At 36.5% G+C, this 15,461-nt stretch overlaps 1 long non-coding RNA gene across 1 annotated transcript; it reads left to right on the top strand.

Annotated features, from left to right (window-relative positions):
- Nucleotides 1-469: 469 nt before the first annotated feature.
- Nucleotides 470-2,917, top strand: LOC146663842 (uncharacterized). Its single transcript, XR_014912923.1, has 4 exons — nt 470-716; nt 808-1,303; nt 1,759-1,929; nt 2,016-2,917. It is a non-coding gene; the product is annotated as an uncharacterized LOC146663842 (long non-coding RNA).
- Nucleotides 2,918-15,461: the final 12,544 nt, after the last annotated feature.

The raw sequence follows: 15,461 nt of genomic DNA, 5'->3' as shown, positions 1-15,461 counted from the left end.
GGTAACACATTCCTGCCTTTTTCTGTCACTTTTTGAGATATTTAAAAGATCTGAAAAGAAGACGGACATTGTACTCTGGGTGTACAGAAGACATTTGGAAGGATTTGCATCTGAGCTGCCACGCCTTAGGAGAGCAGCGGAGACAATTATCTTAACTTACTGTTGTTCAAGGATTAAAGGGTAAAACAAAACTTGTCTCCAGACGTTTTCATTCATGCATTCATTCATCATGTGATATAAACCTAATCAATGTTATAAATAAGACTAGATAGAATAGAATAGAATAGAATAGAATAGAATAGAATAGAATAGAAAGTACTTAAACATGATCTGATAGAAAAAGGAAGTGCAGTAGAGCACTGTTCAGGCATGTTGTGTAATACAGGAAAGCACTGAATGTTCCAGTAGGACGGAAAGTGTGAGTGTCTGTGTGTGTTGTGTTTGTGTGTGTCAAACTGTCCTAACAAAAACAGCCCAAAAACTGGAGAGACTCCAGAGTCTCTGGAAAAACTATACAAGAGACTGATTGACCCCTGTGTGGGTAACACATTCCTGCCTTTTTCTGTCACTTTTTGAGATATTTAAAAGATCTGAAAAGAAGACGGACATTGTACACTCAGAGCACAGAAGACATTTGGAAGGATTTACATCTGTGCTGCCACAGCGGAGACAATTGTCTTTACTTATTATAAAAGCTTTTGATTACTTCATCGAAGGTAAATTTATATCACCACATCACATCTATAAGTGCTGAATTTATTAAATAGTTTATCAGCATAAAAATAATAATTGTTTTATGTTTTTTAGATGACAGCTCGTCGTTTCGACTAACCTAAAGGAATGGACGATGAGGAAAAGAAAATATTCAAACGTGAAACTCTGATGGGAAAAACGCAGAGATTCTCTATGAAGACACATATCAAACTGGTATAAGATGTAACCTCATTTTCTTCACCCACTCTGGAACACACTACAGGGCTGCAATAGAAGAAGCATTGAAGGATATTCAAATGGACAACAAACTCAAACTTGAACTCTCTGTGTCCATATTTCCCAGTGGAAAGATTTAGATTCAAGGTACAGAAGAAAACCTTGATGCATTTGAGAAAATGTTTAACAAAATGAAACAACATGTAGACACAAGAAAAGAAGAACAGATGATGAAAACATTACAGCAAATGAAAGTTGAAGAATCTGATTCTGAAACAGAAGGACGAGACAAACAGAAACAGTCTAAATGAAATGTGATACAACAAGAAAAAAACAGGAAACAGCAGAAACAATATGGACATTTGAACTATTAGTAAGTGAATATTAAAGTTTTTGCTCCTTGTGTTTAAAAATTATTAGATATTTAAGTCTGACTTGCAATATTTTTATAATCTTTATTCTCTTTTAAATCCTGCCGTTTGTTAGATATATTATTATATATGTATTGTTTTACAATGATGTCAAGGAAAAGTAAGTGTATTGCATAATATATTATAAATATGAAAATGTCTTTCAGTCTGTAGATTTGAAGAATTTTAGTTTTGTAGTCACTGAGCAGGTGGGAGTTTAACTCAGTTTTCCACATAGATGAATGAGATTTAGTCTTGTCACAAAATGAGCATTCGGGTACATGTCCTACAGATCGGTTAGGTTAAGATAAAATATTATTTTATATTATATTGATTTTGCTTTGCCTTTGCTAAGTTATAGAAATAAAATACAGTGCATACAAAAGTCTAACCGTTGGACATTCCCTTTGTTTAACAGGAGTGTTTGAAGGAGTGGCTCTTCCTTTACTCAGGAAACAAAAGAGCAATTTTAGACTTACAGGAACTCAGAGTCTGAACCGACTACTGCGGGAGCTGTGTAAGGAAAATACACCTTTTCACCTAGAAGTTGAGTACATCTTGATTTAGAACAGAACAAGAAACATTGAAGGTACATGTATATCACCACATCACATCTACAGTTTATCAGTGAAACATGAAATTGTGTAAAAATAATAATTGCTTTATGTTTTATAGATGCCTGTTTGTCGTTTTCATAGTGAACCTCTGGAAAACCCAGAGGTTCTCTATGAAGACAGAAAACGAACTGGTGTAAGATGTAACCTCATTTTCTTCACCAACTCTGGAGCACACTACAAGGCTGCAATAGAAGAAGCTTACCCTCAATCCAACGCTATTCGAATGGAAAAAAACAAGAAATTCAAACTTGAGCTCTTTGATGGAGGCACTGTGTCTATATTTGATGGAGGCACTGTGTCTATATTTGACAGTGGAATCATTGTGATTCAAGGTACAGAAGAAATCCTTGATGCATTTTAGAACAGGTTTGACACAATTAAACAAAACGTAAACAGCAGAAGATAAGAACAGGTGTGGAAAACATTGGAGCAATTGAAAGTCAAAGAACCTGATTCTGAAACAGAAGATTAGGACAAACAGAAACAGTCTAAATAAAATGTGATACAAATAAGAAAAAGCAGGAAACAGCAGAAACAATACGGGCATTAATAAGTGAATATTAAAGTTTTTGTTTCTTGTGTTTAAAAATTAGTAGATATTTTAGCCTGATTTTCAATACCTGTATAATCTTTATTCTCTTCTAAATTCTGCTGTTCATTTGATGTATCATTGTTTTTTATATCATATTTCATATTACAAATATGAATCTCTTTCAGTCTGTAGGTTTGAAGAATTATAGTTTTGTACCCACTGAGGTCCGTCTCATATCTGAAGGTCAGTTTTCCACAGAGATGAATGAGATTTAATCTTCAGCCACTCAAATTAAGATAATGTCACAGCATCAGCGTTCAGGTACATGTCCTGCAGATCAGTTAGGTTAAGATAAAACATGGGATATTATTTTAAATTTTATTGATTTTGCTTTGCCTTTGCTAAGTTATATAAATAAAATATCATGCATACAAAAATCGAACCTGTGGACATTCCCTTTGTTTAAAACTTTTAAATAAGTATTACATCTATTAATGGCTCTTACCAGTTCTTCTAGCTACTTACTGGTTGAGCCAAATGACACTGCTCAAACATGAATCTAAAGGCCTATATACAGTGGCTTGCAAAAGCATTCGGCCCCCTTGAACTTTTCCACATTTTGTCACATTACAACCACAAACATGAATCAATTTTATTGGAATTCCACGTGAAAGACCAACACAAAGTGGTGTACATGTGAGAAGTGGAACAAAAATCATACATGATTCCAATCATTTTTTTACAAATAAATAACTGAAAAGTGGGGTGTGTGTAATTATTCAGCCCCCTGAGTCAATACTTTGTAGAACCACCTTTTGCTGCAATTGCAGCTGCCAGTCTTTTAGGGTATGTCTCTACCAGCTTTGCACATCTAGAGACTGAAATCCTTGCCCGTTCTTCTTTGCAAAACAGCTCCACAACTGCCCTGTGATGGCCTCAGAAGTTAACTACAGAAGTTAGACAAAGCAGATTTCAGGTTTCTAAGTTTCAGTAATAAGTTGCAGGTTCCTTACTGGCCTGACTGGTTTTTCCTCTTCATCAGTTTAGTGTTGTTGCTCTACCACATGACAAACAGTAAAATCTCACATGCAAATGTACACGTTCACAAAAACTAAAAAGAAATACCTTCATTGGGCACACCCATGAACCACTCACAAACACTACATGCCATAATGGCACTGACCCATACTTTGAAGAAATGAGTGACAGCTGGAAGAAATAAGATCTTGGGTGTGTGAAGGCAGTTAGGGCTCTGCATTCTACTTGAACAATAACACAGTGTGGAAGGAAGACATATGGAAGTTACCTGTTAAGTAGTTAGAGTGGACTGCATGAACAGATGTGTAGAATGACTCTTAATGTGTTGTCAGGGTGGGGCTCCTGCTCTGGAATAATTGAGGCATGTACATCTTTTAGAGATAAAATTTTGTTTACATTAAAACTTTCACATTTTGCACATGTGGCCTATAGCGCAAGGATTCCATTAACTCTGCAAAATATATAATTACACAGTTTTTATTACAAATTCTACTACTCATGGTAATAGCATTTAATGACTATTAACCATTATACATGAAAATTCTTAATAAATGACACTAGAATAAGCACTAAACTGATTAAGAACTTAAATTTCACCCTAATTTTCCCGTCTGTCCTTCTCACGTCTCCAGTGGTTGTACATGTTGTCCAGGTTGATGGCCTCGTCTGCTTGCAGCTTTGACTTCATGCACATCAGCTGGTCCAAATGGTCCACTTCAAGACAATTTCTGGATGCTGTTTTGGTACGATTCATTAAACTAAAGCCTCTTCCACAATCTGCACTGGATGCTTGAAATGTAGCACAAATATCCACAAGCTGTGGGATGTGTTTTAGCTCCTCATATTTTACTGTTGCAGCCAATATATCTGAGAATGTACTGATTGACTCGTGTTTAAGTTTTGCCTCATTATGTACTTGAATTCAGCATATTCACTGTTAATGACCTCCACAGAATGTGAGTGATGGAAAATGGCCTCATACTTCTTTGCCAGCATGGCAATGTCTGCTGTTCCATACTCAAGCTGACGTCTGAGCTTAATGCCTCAATGTCAAATGCAGACCACTCCTTTAGTTTATCCTCTGGAAAACGAGCATCCAAGTGATCACACAGCTTACGAATAAAACGTGTAATCTCACCGGTATTTCTGCCATCAGCTTATCGCCTTATTGACACGGTCACTCCACATTAGGGATGCACCGATACCACTTTTTTGGAAACGAGTACTTGCATTTCAGTACTCGCCGATGCCGATACCGAGTACTTAATAAAAACATGATTTAAATTTACAGGTAACAGCTTTAGTCCTATAATTTAACAAAAATTTAAACAGTGACAGTGCAACTCAAGTATTTTTTTCAGTTTATTGTAAACTCTGCCGCTTTGGACAACACAAGGGGCATTAATAAACATCTTTGCTATTTAGTGCACAATATTTGAATAAACTAACAAAATCCACTGACATAGAACTGTGGCAGTCAGTGCAACTGAGGTAGTTATTAACATCAAGTCTAAGATGACTCACTTAATGGAGAGAAAACGTGAATGGCAGGGTGTTTTTTTTTTTAAGAAAAGTAGCTTTTCTGCATTATCAGCAGTCAGACTGTTTCTGTTTTCATCTATAATGTGTGACACTGAGCTAAAAAGCCTTTCACTTTCCACACTGCTACATGGGGCTGAGAGGTATTTTGTTGACACCCCAGTACTTCAGAGGACTGTCTTCACGAGGCTGAAGACAGAAGAAGGCTGAAGACATTTCAAACGTTAACATTTATCAGATGTCCATATCACAGCAAGCTGCTGCTTTTAAAATTCCAACATGTGTCTTTTGTTTTCACTGGAAGTGGTTGGCATTTTTTTAGTTGACAAAAAGAAAATCAACATTGTTTTAATTTCCAGCAAAATATAATCTTTTCAGTGAGTTTTTGTTTGGTGGGTAACAGCAGAGCTGTAAAGGTACAACTACCAACAGAGACCAGGTTCACAGATTGCATGTAATAGTTCTTTAAGATTTTGTAATTCCAGGAGTCATAACAGGTTAGAATAAGTTGAAGTAACTGTACAGGAAATAGTTTATATAGTGTTCAAATTAGATATTTACACACCGTATAAACTAGTCCTTTCTAGTCAAAGTCATCATGTACAAAGCAAATGAGTTTAGACTTCATCCCATCATAGACTAATAAAGCAGAATGAATATCAAATCAATGTTTAACACATACTGTTATAAAACAAAGGTTATTAAATTCATTGTAGGTCATAGAGCCTTTTTGGATTTGGTTACACAGTCTAAGTAAGATGAACTCTCCTGTGTTTACATTCCTGACACAGACACTCTCTACTTTTAAGATTAGGCTTCAAACTTTCCTTTTGAGTAAAGCTTATAGGTTGTGCTCAGTCAGTTATACTGTAATGGGCTCAGGGAACTTCCCATGATGCACTCAGCATTTCTTCTCCATTCCTTTTCCCTCTTGATGATCAGCCACTACTGCAAGTCACTGACATTTGTCTTCTGTCTCATACAGGTTGTTGTCTTGTCAGGCTTTTTGTCCTTTGCTCTCTCTCTTTCCTCTTTCTTTCTCTCTCCTCCCACCAATCACAGCAGATAGTCTGTTTTGCTAAAGGACTCTTCCTGTTAGTTTTCCTCCCACTATCACCAAGTCCTGTTCATGAAAGATCATCTGATCCTTGGGGCTCAGGAAAAAAAGGAAAAAACTCAGAGCCACAGGGAAGACAGACAGACAGACAGACAGACGACTTTTACCCTATGATAGCCGGTATAGGCTCTGCGACCGTGACATAAATAAGCGGAGGAGAATGAATGGATGGAAGTTACTATACAATTTAAGATTTCTAGATACAAAAAATATGAAAGGCATAAATATTGAATTTTGGTATAAATCACATAAAGATATACAGATATAGATAAAACAACGTTTTGATAAACTGTTCATGGAATACATGTTTAGAAGTACCATTGCACAATCATCAGAATTGTCTCTTTTATTAGACTCAAAATGTAAAAGAACCCACCTGTCATGATCCTGGGTCTTTTGACCCAGCGTTTTAAGTTTGAGTTTATTTTGTTCATTAGGTTATCTAAGTTCATTTGTTTATTAGATTCCCCTTGTGTATCCAACCCCTGTTAAGTCTCCCTTGTCTTTCATGTGCTTCATGTCTGTGTTTCATATGTTGTCATGTTTGCGTTTCATTATGTTTCCCGTTGTTATGTTCATGTTGTGTCTACTGTGCCTTTCTGTTCCATGTTTCAGGTCCCTATGTTCTGTCTCCCCAGTCTGTTAAGTTTACATGTCTTGAGTTCCGTTAGTGTGTTTCCTGTTTTACTTTCACAGTCTGTCCTATGTTAATGTTTCTAGTTTTGCTTCCCTTGTCTCGTCCTGCCTAATTACTCCCAGCTGTGCTCTCCTCCTGTGGCTCATTCCCCCTCCGTTATCCCTCAGTGTATTTAAGCCCCATGTTTCTCTTTGTCAGTGTTGCGTCCTCAAATTCAAATTCAAATTTTATTTGTCACGTACACAGTCATACACAGTACGATATGTAGTGAAATGCTTGGACAACTGCTCGTGACCTAAAGAAAACAAAAAAGGAAAAGGCTATGAATAAGATAGGAAATAAATATGAAAAATTAAAAAGGGTAAATTTAACTAGGAAGGAATAAAATATAAATTAAGGTTAAAAATGAAATAACTGTACAACACAAATTAGAATGAAGGGTAAATTTAACTGGGAAAGAATAAGATAAAATATATAAATTAAAGTTGAAAATAAAATAACTGTACAACAAAATACACAATATAGAACTATATAAGAATGTATGAAGAAATATAAATAAATATATACACAATAACAGCAGCTGTACAAGTATTAACCGGAAATGAAGAATGTAGTGACCAGTGTTGTGCAATCCACATTATGTCTCCCTCATAGCTGTGTGATTTTTCCCTGTGGCTCCTTGTGCTTTAGTTTTCCCAGTTTAGTTTTGTATTGTTTTTCGTGTCCCACTCCACGCCAGCAATAAAGCTGTGTTTTTTGAGTTTACTTTTTGTCTCTGCGAGTTTGCGTTTGGGTCCTACTCTTGCCTGCACACAGCCGTATTGTGACACCACCTGCCTCTTGAATCACACTCTAGATCTTGTTTTTACCTGTCAAATAGAAACTAAACATTTAACAATGTTTCCTGAAAAGCCTCTCTTGTCTGGTCATTTCCTGATAATAGTTAAATTTACAATAATTGATTACACAGCAGTGGGAAGTAGACATCATCACAGTAGATGTCTTTTTGAAAGTGCTGTAACTAAGTTTAAGAATATAATAATATATAATTCACCCACTGTTATCATCTTCAATGCCCTGCAACAACATAGAGCAATGCAGCTACCTGAACGCTACTCCAACAGAGGTCCATCATCTTGTTAATAATTTTACCTCCTCAATATTTACGACTTTTTAAAACCTGGTGAAATAATAATTACAGGTAGGTATTACAGGTAGCTTACACGTCTTTTTTTTTTTTGTTACTCATTAGCTACTGATTATTTCTCAGGTTTCAAATAGGTACATCAGAATTAAGAAGTTGAAAGTCAGCAGGGCAGGCAGGGTGAGCAGAACCATAAAAAATGTATTTTGTATTGTTGTTCTATATGTTGTAATAAAATTGGCTTGTATTGTTGTGTTTTTAATGCAGGCAGATTTTTTATGTGGATATAAAATGATCCAAGTGGGATTGGTAACTGACAGGGTCTTGACAGTCAGTGATACAGCAATAATTATAGCAGAATAACAGGGACTAAGTGCAGTTATTTTTTTCATTTTTTTTTTTAACCAGTCCCATTTGGTTCTTTAGCCATCAAAGTTGTTGTCTGAAGGCCAACAAAGATACCCAACGGATTTACTTTACGAAGTGGATCATCACGGCCTTGCCGTATTGGTCCATTTGACTGACCTTTGTTGTTATTATTTTATTTTATTTATTTTTTTAATTTTATTTTATTTGCAGTTGTTACAGACGTGACAGACATGGCTGGGGGATAGGAAAGGGAGAAAGAAAGAGAGGAAGGAAAAGAAAAACAGAGGGGAAGAGGAACAGTGAGAAAGGACACTTTCTCTTAAATTTGATCATTATGCCAGAATTTAAGAGATTCTGGCATAATGATCAAATAACTGAAGATAACCATCCACTCCACTAACAGCCTACTGGAACTACAAACTGACAAATTAGATATTTGGTGCTTGTATATAAAGTGAATGAGTTTATGCTCTTCAGATGCGCTTTTTGGAATATGACGAGCTTGTTGTTTTTATTGTGGTTGTTTTCTCGTTCTCCTAAGTTTGGGGGTGCTATGTCCAGCACCCTTCGCCAGAAGAGTTTGAATGAATACAAAGAATATAATTAAATAATATTCTGAATTAGCACAGGCAAATTCTTCAAATGCAGATTTTTGAAGTGTAAGTAAAAGATGCTATGGTGGCGTACTGACAAACAACAACCTGGAGACTCTGGAGACTCTGAAACTGCTTTACCGGCATCACGGTGTACCCCTGTGTGAAAACCACATTCCTGACTTTTTCTATTGCTTTTTGAGATATGTAATAAATAAAAAAATCTGAAAAGAAGTACCATGGCAATATATTTCTTTTTGTTTCTCTCTAGAAATCTCTCTAGCTCCAATGACACTAACCAAAGAAGAAGAAAAGAAGGTCAACAAGGATGCCAAAAGTAAAGAATGCTCTAAAAACCCAGAAAAACTCATTGTCAGTACAAGAAATGGAAAAGAGGACAAATTGCAGTTACAAACGAATCATCAAAAAAGATTAATGCAGTGAATAACAGAAGATCTTAAGCCAGAGACTACACAAGTCACTGCTACCGAAATCATACAACCAGTAAAGGCAAAACTGTATTGCATCATAATGGAGAACTGGTGATGTGTATGGCAATGATCAGGGGGAAAAAACAGTTTACAGAATGGTTCAATGACAAAATAAAAACAATAAATACAATCAAACAACTGGCAAGAGCAAAACTCCAGGATCAACATGTTCAGCCAGGAAAGACACGGCAGGTTTCTAGCAGAGTTGAGCTTTTCTTTCTTTATAAGTTCAAAAGATTAAATATTTTAAAACATAAGATGAAGTGATAAAGAATAACCACTTTGTGTTTGTTTGCTATGTTATAAGCGTCAATTCTGTACTTTACAGCTCAAATTTGTGTACATGCTGGTAGTTGTTTGGTTTCTTCTGGTATTCAAAGGGTTTCCATGATATTTCTGTGAAATAATAAATAATATATTATGATTGTGATAAAATAAATTATTTTGTGAAATTATTTGATAAGCGCACATTAAAGCACACTGTAAAGAGAAAAAGGAGAAAACAGGGAGAACAAACAGACAGAAAGCCCCCAGGTTTGCTGTGAAGTGACCATTATGACCACTGCACCATCATAACATCTTTCACTTCCCTGTGCAAATTCTAGATCCCGAATTTGCACAGGCAAATTCACACACACAAACACACACACTTTCCACATTTGCCTGTGCAAATTCCAGATCCTGAATTAGCACAGGCAAATTCTTCAAATGCAGATTTTTGAAGTGTAAGTAAAAGATGCTATGGTGGCGTACTGACAAACAACAACCTGGAGACTCTGGAGACTCTGAAACTGCTTTACCGGCATCACGGTGTACCCCTGTGTGAAAACCACATTCCTGACTTTTTCTATTGCTTTTTGAGATATGTAAAAAAAAAATCTGAAAAGAAGACGGACATTTTATACGCAGAGTACAGCCACCACACCTTAGGAGAGCAGTGGAGACAATTGTCTTTATTTATTGTTGTTCAAGGATTAAAGGGTAAAATAGAAACGTGTCTATGAGATTAGATGTATTTAAGAAGGTCTTAATAGCAAAAACATCATTTATTAAAAGCTTCTTTCTTCTCAGCTTAAGAACAGAATCAATCAATTTTAGACTTACAGGAACTCGGAGTCTGAACCGACTACTGCAAGTGCTGTGTAAGGAAAATACACCTTTTCACCTGGAAGTTGAGTACATCTCGATTTATGACGAACAAGAAACATTGAAGGTAAATGTATATCACCACATCACATTTATAAGTGCTGAATTTGTTATGTAGTTTATCAGTGGAACATTAAATTGCGTATAATAATAATAATTCTATGTTTCATAGATGCCAGCTCGTCGTTTTGACTACCCTGAAGTAATGGAGGGTGAGGTAAGGAATGGATTCAGAGAAGAAACTCTGATGGGAAACCCAGAAGTTCTCTATGAAGACAGAAAACAAACTGGTATAAGATGTAACCTCATTTTCTTCACCAACTCTGGAGCACACTACAGGGCTGCAATAGAAGAAGCTTACCCTCAATCCAACGCTATTCGAATGGAAATAAACAAGAAACTCAAACTTGAGCTCTGTGATGGAGGCACTGTGTCTATATTTGACAGTGGAAAGATTTTGATTCAAGGTAAAGAAGAAATCCTTGATGCATTTGAGAACAGGTTTGACACAATTAAACGAAGCGCAAATAGGAGAAGATAAGAACAGGTGTGGAAAACATTGGAGCAATTGAAAGTTGAAGAACCTGATTCTGAAACAGGACAAACAAAAACAGTCTAAATAAAATTTAAAAAAGCAGGGAAAGACAGAGCCTCAGTTTTCTGTTATTTGGGTACATTAGATGGGGAGAAATCAATATGGGTATTTGAACTCTTAATAAGTGATTATACTGGATATTTTATTCTGATTTGCAATACTTCTTTATTCTCTTTAAATTCTGTTATTCATTACATACATATGTTTTAGACTGGTGTCAGGAAAAGTAAATATGTTATGATTACAAACATAAAATTTATGGTGTCTTGATTCTAGCAGGACTGCAGCACACTGTCTTTCAGAACATCAGTTTTTCACAGTTACTGAGATTTAGAGTCTTTAGCTGCTCAAATTAAGATAATGTCACACCACCAGCATTCAACAGTCCTGCAAGAGGAAACATTATATATATATGTGTGTGTGTAACCACGGAGATAAAAGGTCTTATGTACTGAAAGAAATCAATAAAATTTGATTATTCATGACTTTAACACTAAGAAATTATTTTGTGAAATTGTTTGATGAACACTCAGTAATAGAAAAAAATCTCTGAATGCATGTATGTGTGACTGAGTGATTGAATCTTGTAGCATGAAAGTGTTTTGAATGCTCAACTGACTAAAAAGGTGCTATGTAAGTACCAACCTGAGTGTCATGGTCAGTGATGGGAATAACGGCGTTACAAGTAACAGGGTTACTTTTTTCAGTAACGAGTAATCTAATTACTATTTCTATCTAGGAGCCACATTCAGGTAAAAGTGTAAGATCAAATGATCCGTCAATAAAGGATAATGTTGGATCAGTGTTTCAATATTTATATCCTTTATTAGATGTGCATGTGGTTTGGTTATTTGCCTTTTGGTTGAAAGTACACTGAAAGAGGACTTTTTATTAGTGCTCTTAATAGTATTTTTTTTAATCTAATTGAATACAATCTATTTGTGTATGATTGTCAGTCCAAAGAGGGAGAGAGGAAAGAGGGGAAAGTACAAGTTCAGGAAGAACCAGGTAAGAAAACAGACAGGGAGTACTAACAGGCACAACACAAACTGTTAAACTGGCAAAGAAAAAGAACAACAAAAACAACTAATTTTACTCGTACAATCTGGAAGTTGTGTTCTCCCTATATTAAAGCTGCTATACAGAATCTGCAAAACAAACTGGGTTGTCAGCCCTGGCACTGCATCACCATACTGAACTTCAGTCAGAGGAAGTCATGGTTGCCAAAAAATTTTTGAAGCTCAAGAGTGAGGCTGGTGCCATTTCAGATATGTTAACATTGTACAATCTTCTGGATAATCAGATCTTCCCCACACTGTGAAAATGTTATTCAGGTTGCCCTAACAAACCCAGTTAGCAGCTGTAGCTGTGAAAGGTCTTTTAGTGTCTTTCATCAGCTCCATACCTGGCTGAGAAGGACCATGGGTCAAAGCAGACTCCAGCACCTGGCTGTGATGTCAGTTGAGAAAGAGATGCATGAGAGACTTGACCACCAAAATGTGATAGACAGATTTGCCAACCTCAAGGTGAGGTTAAAATAAAAGAAAAAATCTGCAGAGCCATAGAAGTATCTGCAGTAAAGATCTTTTCATACATTGTATACATTGTACCAGAGGCCAAGGTGTCTCAATTTTTTAATAATATTTTGTACATTTCAAGGACTCTTCTATTTTGGAGTGCATTTTTTATGTATATATATATTATATTATACATACACATTAAAAGTGAATCTCTGTCCAAAAAATGCACTGAGTTTACTTTTTACTCATTATGAGCATCATTCATTATTCTCCCGCAGTAATTAAGGTTAGGATATTTATTTTTTTAAATTCCAATCCATTCTTCTTTGGCAGTAGTAGTCTTTAGCAGCATTTAACAATCGCATGAGTGCTGCTGTTTGACTGAGGAAGAATAAAGTATTTGTGGTAAGTCAACCACATTACCGCTTTAAGATGACAAAGCAACAAGGTGATATATACCAGTTTTTAAATTGTGTTGATAGGCCACGTAAAACCAGAGTCATGATAAACAATATATATGCGGCGTTTTTTCCTCAAACGTTTTGTGACGTTCACTGTCTAAGGACAGTGCTAGCAAGCACTCTCTGCTTATGACCAAAAAATTAAAAAACAAAGCAAAAAACAGCCCTTTCATGTTGGTGGAAAATGTACATGTAAAATGTAAATGTCAACCAATCAAAAAATGATATGGCAACATTGCATTTGGATGTTTAGGAAGAGGGGAAGTTTTAGGAGTGACAGTGAGAGAGTAAGAGAAAGACAGCAGAAAAAGAGAGAGAGCGAGTTTTGAGATTTGTGACGTTTAGTGTGTTTGGAGTGTGTAGTTAATGTGTTGTCTTGTGTAGTTAGTGTGTAGTGTTGTGGATAGTTTTGTGTTGTGTGTCAGAACAATGAGGCGACTGCTGTCTCCAGGTAGAAACAGGAGTGATACACCTGCTGCTGTCAGACCTGCAGGTATCAGGCTGTGATGTTCTCCTTTATAGTGGACAGAAATTTTTGGAGTGGCACAAAAAATTTGTGTGGCATCTTATTGAAAAAGAGGTAAAAGGTAAATGGCTGCAAATAACTTTGTTGTTTGCAAAACTTGTGCATATGATTTTAAAATTGGCCATTTATATTTGCATTTAAAGTTATGAAATATGATCCATTAAACATGTTTGTGGTTGTTACAGTAAAAAAATATAACATACAGTATGTCAAAATGAAAACATAACTGTACATAACAACTGGACCCCAGAGGGTTAAACTTTTTTTAAAGTAACGCAATAGTTACTTTTCAAGTAATTAATTACTTTTAGAATCCTGTAACTCAGTTACTAACTCAGTTACTTTTTTGAAGAAGTAACTAGTAACTATAATTAATTACTTTTTCAAACTAACTTGCCCAACACTGGTCATGGTCCAGGTGAAGTCCAGTGTTTTTTCCATGCCCACCCTGTGTTCATCTCATATCAGTCCTGGGGCAGAGCCCTCATCATGCCACCTGCTCAGTTCACCTATTCTTGATCCCCAAGCAACCAGGAGACATATTTTAGGTAAGCATCATCTTCTCTCCTTTGTCATTTCATCAGCTAACCTCACGTTGATAACAGTTCTCCTTGTTTCATGCTCGTTAAAATCTCGTGTTTACTTGATCTACTCTGTGCTTCTAGTTGCTCCTGGACTCTGGTCTCCACGGCAATGTCCCCGTTTATCACGCACACTTCACTGCTCATGGTTGCATCATTCATCACTTCAACCTACTCACTCACCACTCTAGGAGCTCAGCTGGGCGTTCACCTCCCCCAGAGCAGTTTACACTCCACACACCAAGACCAGTCTAGCGTCCCCTGCATCATCTCTAACCTCCTTCCTCCCACAGTTTTGTCTAGATCACCTTTACGCCAGGAATCCCGCCTTTGTGTTGCCATTAATTCCTGTGTTTAAGCAAATAAATCTAGTTGAAATCTCATCACTTTCCCCTGTGCTTGAATCGGCTTTTGGGTCGTAGTTCTCACATTAGCCTCCAGGCTCCCGTGACACTGAGTGTTCAGAAACATCATCACACATATTATCTAATGGTTTTTCTTTATTTTCACGACTATTTACATTGTTTATTCTCACTGAAAGCATCAAAATACGAGTGAACACACTGAATTATGTAGTAAACATAAAAAGTGTGAAATAATTCAAAACATGTTTTATATTTTAGATTGTTCAAAATTGCCACCCTTGTTTTGCACACTCGTGGAATTCTCTCGATGAATTTAATGAGGTATTCACCTGAAATGGTTTTCCAACAGTCTTGATGGAGTTCCCAGAGATGCAGAGCACTTGTTGGTCCTTTTGCCTTCACCTTGTTTTCCCATCTCATCCCAAACCATCTAGACTGGGTTTAGGTTAGGTGATTGTGGAGGCCAGGCTATCTGGCGCAGCACTCCATCACTTTCCTTCTTGGTCAAATAGCCCTTGCACAGCCTGCAGGTGTGTTTGGGGTCATTGTCCTGTTGAAAAATAAATGATGGTCCAACTAAATGCAAACTGGATGGCATGTTGCTGCAAGATGCTGTGGTAGCCATGCTTGTTCAGTGTGTCTTCCAACACACCATAACACCTCCTCCTCCATGCTTCACAGTGTGAACTAGGCATGTAGAGACCATTTGTTCATCATTTCTGCATTGCACAAAGACACAGCAGGTGGAACCAAAGACCTCAAATTTGGACTTATCAGACCAAAGATTTCCACTGATCTAATGTCCATTCATTGTGTTTCTTGGTCTCACCTGCTTTTTACTTGTCCTTAG

Source organism: Rhamphochromis longiceps, linkage group LG8, assembly GCF_057381845.1.
Source record: "Rhamphochromis longiceps isolate RC_006_pf linkage group LG8, R_longiceps_female_GT1.1, whole genome shotgun sequence".
Taxonomy (NCBI): Eukaryota; Metazoa; Chordata; class Actinopteri; order Cichliformes; family Cichlidae; genus Rhamphochromis; species Rhamphochromis longiceps.
Note: the sequence above shows the minus strand (reverse complement) of the source record. Positions and strands in the feature narration are given on the sequence as shown.